The following is a 5,449-nucleotide window of genomic DNA, read 5'->3' as shown; positions in this document are numbered from 1 at the left end:
TCACATATAGCTAGGTAGATAGGTGGATATATAGCTATATAGATATAACTTACATATATGTGTATCTATAAGATTCACATGTGTATATGTATATGTGTATACATGTGTATATATGTATATATATATAGATAGATAGATAGATAGATAGATAGATAGATAGATAGATAGATAGGTCTATCTATCTATGGATATATCAGTTCCTAACATATCTTGTGAATAAGACTCTTATCAGTAAACTTGTTATAAAGATATTACCTTGCCAACTAATCTTAGCTATGTTGTTTTTGTTTGTGCAGTCTGATTCTGGTACTGTTTGGAAAACCTTGATAACATAGAATTTTAAATTCGAAGTATATAATTTTAAAGCCCCCCTCCCATACACATATACACATTATTTCCCTAGAGATTCTTGGTCTTTTCTTCCTTTATTGACTAAAGTGAGATGGATTTATAAGACATAAAGTATGTTTAGGGAAGGATTAGTAATGTTCAAAAGAAAATCTGAAGTCATAGAGGTGATTTTCTTTGTTTGTTTTGGCTTTTGAGGTGAATTAAATTACCAATCTTTATTATATCATTGTATCACCAATATGATCTCTATTTGATCTCTATATATGTATATTCTTTTTACCAATTCTACACAGTTTGGACAATCAGCTGTTGCAGAATATTGAGATTCTGAAGGCAGTTGCGGATCTTTATTTTCTGGACAATCTGCTATTGAATGATGACACAGAAAGTTGGTGATATCCAGCAATCACCAGAGTGAAGCATCTGGACTTTCCCAACATCTGCACAGTTGGATAAGAGGTCTTGAGAGAGAACAATTTGACACAGGGAGATGTTGGTTGCTTCTGGGCTGCAACTGTCAATCCTTCCCATGGGACTGTTCAGAAGATTTGGCCAGGGAGAGATGGAGGCCTTTTATCCTGATGACAGCCTGATGGGCCCATCAGGTAAAGACTTGACAACGTTCCTTCAAAATGAGTAAGTCCCTGCATTGTGGTGGTGTTGAGCTGCAATATTTCATCTTCCAGCTGGACTGCATCACCTTGCTCTGCAGCTATCCCTTTGAAAATTCTGTTAACTGATATGGGCTTATCTCCATGAACTGAGCCTTTTCTTCTTTCCAGACTGAATCTTAAACTAGCAGTTGTCTTTTCTAGAGGTACAGTACAGATGATAATCTCAGCTGATTCTGTGGAGACCTTACTGGCTGCTGAAGATGCAGACTCAATGCAAGAATTCAGCCCTGTCTCATCTTCCTGCATTTCCTTGGAACGATAATGGCCTGCTTTGGGTCTCGAGCTTGCCAGATGATGGCCAAGGCTTCATTATGTGTGGTGCCTTTAAGTGATTTCCCATTAATGGAAAGGACCTTATCTCCTTTCTGTATGGTCCCTTCTTGAAAGGCTAGTCCATTAGGAAATACTTAGTGAACTGTGATTGCCTTGTTTTTCTAGACCAACTCCTCCAGCTAAACTGAATCCAAGGCCAGCCCCTTTTTCCTTATGCAAAATGGTAACATGAATGCTCTCAAATTGCTTTAATGTTACTTCATTTGGTGCCTTCATTTCCTCTATGAGCTTCTTTGATTCTTCCCAAGTAAGCAGAGAGATGACAGATTGGCTAGATCCACATGTAGACTGAGAAGAGTTTTTACCCATTCTCTGTCAGATCCTCAGAATAGTCTCTCAGCTCAGAAAGGTTCACTGAAAACCCCATGTCCATAGAAGAATTTTCATCTGAAGCATCGACAATCCTCATATCTTCCACAGGCATTGGTGATGACCTTTCTCCAGGATTCCATGGAGATGGAGGAAGGCAGAGGAAAGATTTAATTAAGGCTGAGGACACCTGACTGCTGATGGGATAGAGCTTGTTAGATTTCTCCTCTGTTGCCTTCATCTCACAAGCCTGGTGCATGGTCAGGGTAAAGCGCCAAGCTTTCTGAATTAGAGAATTATTCACAAGGAGGCACTGTGACTCAATGATCTTTGCCTGGAGCAGACTCAGGAGATCACTGTCAGTGTTGTGGCTTTCCTGAGGGTTGGATGGACATGTTAGTGGGGGTGAATCAGATGAGTCTGCGTCTTTGGGAACTGAAATAGTGTGTGAGTCCAGGGGCAGAAAGGTCTTTGCAGAAGCCTGCTGCTCAGTTGTATGGTGAGTACCTGGAAAGAAGAGACCAGTGGTGACTCTTGAATATTGTTTACTAGATTTTTCTCTCTCTGAGAGGGAGAGCCTGGGAACCAGCCTTTTCTTTCCTTTCTCTGGGGGATAAGAAGTACTAAATGTCTCAAAAGAACTGATCCTTTGTTTGATTGACAAAGCTCTGCCTGAGAACAGAGAGTGCTCCTTCAAAGTGGGGCTGGATTGGGCAGGAATACTTTGATCTCATAGCATTTTGGGGTCTGTGGTTCCAGATCAGTTCCACAGTCCTTTCAAACTCTGACAAAACCAGGCTGGTTTGGGGGCTACTGGAGGGCCTTTCTTCACATTGCCATTCTCTTCAGCTTTGTAGCCTTTGGAAATGTTACCTGCAGCTTCAAGCTTCTGTAACACCCCATCAGAGAGGCCACATTTGTGCTTTTCTTCATTGGAACTGACATTAAACCTGAGATCTAAGTGACCATGGTCTTCACTCATAGTGGGGCTAAATAAATTTTTGATGCAATCTGAAATTTGGACCCAAGGTTCTTCCACAGTACTCTCAAAGCTGTAATCTAAGCGAACTTGTCTTCTAAGTAAAGGATGCTTCATTAGTGCAATGGCACCTGTCCTGGCTTGCTCTGATTCTGCTGTAGTTGAGGCAAGAGCCTCAGCACCCTCTGCTTGAACTGAAATTCTTGATTCTGAACAAGATGGGACTTCACATAGAGTTGTAACAGTTATCTTTCCCCATAGCTGCAGGTTTCCCACTTCCAAGTTCAGAGGCTAGCTTCATTACCTTGAGAAGGATGTGCTGAACCTGAGTGATGCTTCCAGGCAAAGGTTGCCCTAGGCCCCGAGGCCATTGCCAGGGATGGCCATGCTGTAGCTGCTGCCCCTCCCCTCTCCTTCCTTTCCCAGGTGGGGGATGGTAAAACCAAAGGTGAAGGGTAAAGGGTGAAACTCTATTCTCCTATGAGAAGAGTTAACAGATGCCCTCTTAACTCAAGCAAAGGGAGTGGGAGAAAAAAGTGACCAGGATTGTAAGGAGGAGCTACAAACTCCTTAATGATCAATCACAAAACCTCTAGAATCTGCTGAGATATTTTTAGCTGTTCTAACTTTCCCCTGTAACTTCCATGAAGGAGAATTCAGGGATGTCAAGGGAAGGAAGGAAGTAAGCCTCAGGGAATCAAAAAGCAACTGCAGTTTTCCCCAATTCTCTAGCAATGAGAGAACTGACAGAATTGGGCATACACTTCCTGATAGTGCATCTGTCCTTGTCCTCTATGCTGCAGAAGGTGTACCCAGGTCCATGGCCTTGAACTGACCTAGTGGACTGAGAGTCTGATAGCATCAGGCCAAGTACAAGACAGCCTTTTAACTGTCTGCCTGAAAAGCATCTCCAAGCCTTGGTGCTTGGAAAGCAACCCCAACTGCAGAGCAAGAATGGGGCAAGGGGAGGCTTATATACCTTCCAGTCTTAGCTGGAGAAGAACTTGGGATTAGGCAGTGACTTTGTAAGGACCATTAAAATGATGAGGTTTAGAGGTTCATGGGTACTTGGAACCCAATATCGCAACACATAGGTCTGTCCTACAAGAATTCAACCCAAGCCTTCTTTCAGCCAAAGACAAGGTTTATTAGGACATCCATTATACTGGGCAGACTCTTAAGGAGTCTGAATGTTGGTGAGCTATTGGCTAGATTTTAAGAATCTAAACAGTGGCTTGGTTATAAGAATCAGAGCCCATAGAGGTGATATTGTAGAGAGCTATAAAAAGAATGAAAGGGTAAACATTCTTTCAACACTGACTTCCTTTCTTCTAGAAATTCAAATTTAATTTGTAACCAAGCTTTTATTTAAGATTTTACTTGAAAGTGCTTTTTGAAGTTATTTTCCTCTTCTGTCTTTTTGCCTTGGACTTCTCTTTAATCCTAAAATTTCTTTGTTATTTTTGTTTGTTTTATGTAATCATTTCCCCCATGTTTCTCCCCAGACTCTGAGGAGTTTAAGACTTTTGGGACTTTGAAACTATTGGCATGACTGTGGTATTTTTCTACAAGTCTTTTCTATCTTATCTTCTGTCCTGCCTCTATATTCTTTGAATATTTAGTGCTGTGTTCTTTAAGAATCACAGGGATGATTTAAGCCTAGGATCTGTAGACATTTTTACAGGACTTACATGATATGATAATAGTCATTTCTGATTACTATTCTTCTGAACTTTCAAAACTCCAGATGCCAGTTAATTCCTAGACAACATAGCTGCAGACTTGTCCTTGGATGGTGCTCTATTAGGCAGAATTTGACCCCAGTGTTTGTCAACTAGCCAAAAAGCTTAGGAAGTAGATTTGCTGCTGGTCTAGCCCTATTTGGGGATTGAAGATAACTCCTTAAGTGCTTCTGAAAGTTTTAATGGTATAGTTATATTGTATTCTGGACAACTGACTGACTAGATCTATACTTGCGTTCATGATCTGCTATTAGTAAACTCTAGATAAGCTACTGGCTTAGAGCCTTTGGGGCAGTAAGGGCTTAGACACTGAACAACTGACTGTTCAGCATATTGGAGACTCAATCTATAATGTCAGTCACCCTGCAGGATCCCATACTACTGATCTGAATGCAAATCTAAATATATGACCATCTCTGGGAACATCCAGGCTTCTAGCTCTGACATATTTAGAAACACTGAGAATGTGTGCTTAATTCCCCACTGTGAGACCTAGCACTACTGCTGAAGCCCAAGCATGATCCACTCTGGGTGACCCTACAAAGATGCCTTTTTGGAATCCTTGAGACTGAATCCATATTCCCAATCTCTCTGAGAAGCTCCCACATTCCTGGCTTGGGCACCAGGGAGAGTATGCTGTTCTATTCCATTGTACCTATTCTGCTAATTTCCCTTTGGACTGAAGTTGTGATTTGTTCTGGAAAGATGTTCCACTCATTTGGTAGTCTTAAACCTTCATTGGAGGAGTTATAGGAGTTAGGCTGCATTGGTCCTTTGTGTTCTATCTTCTTGGCTGATTCTCTGTCTCTTTCTCTCTCTCTGTCTCTCTCTCTCTCTGTATTTGTTTCCATGCATACATACACACTTAGGCACAATATAATACACCCATACACACACACACACACACACACACACACACACACACACACATATATATATATATATATATATATATATATATATATATATATATATATATATATATAACAAAACATTTTCAAATCTAGATATAAGGATATGGGTGCATGTTGAAGAAATCAATCAATTGCCTTCCCACTTAA

The 5,449-nt window shown here is 40.8% G+C and overlaps 1 pseudogene; it reads right to left on the bottom strand.

The window, feature by feature from the left end:
• Positions 1-868: 868 nt before the first annotated feature.
• LOC110223547 (pro-interleukin-16-like) lies at positions 869-5,155 on the bottom strand (annotated as a pseudogene).
• Positions 5,156-5,449: the final 294 nt, after the last annotated feature.

This window comes from Phascolarctos cinereus, unplaced genomic scaffold (assembly GCF_003287225.1).
Source record: "Phascolarctos cinereus isolate Bilbo 61053 unplaced genomic scaffold, phaCin_HiC Scaffold_7;HRSCAF=346, whole genome shotgun sequence".
Taxonomy (NCBI): domain Eukaryota; kingdom Metazoa; phylum Chordata; class Mammalia; order Diprotodontia; family Phascolarctidae; genus Phascolarctos; species Phascolarctos cinereus.
This window is presented reverse-complemented; position numbering and strand designations above follow the sequence as displayed.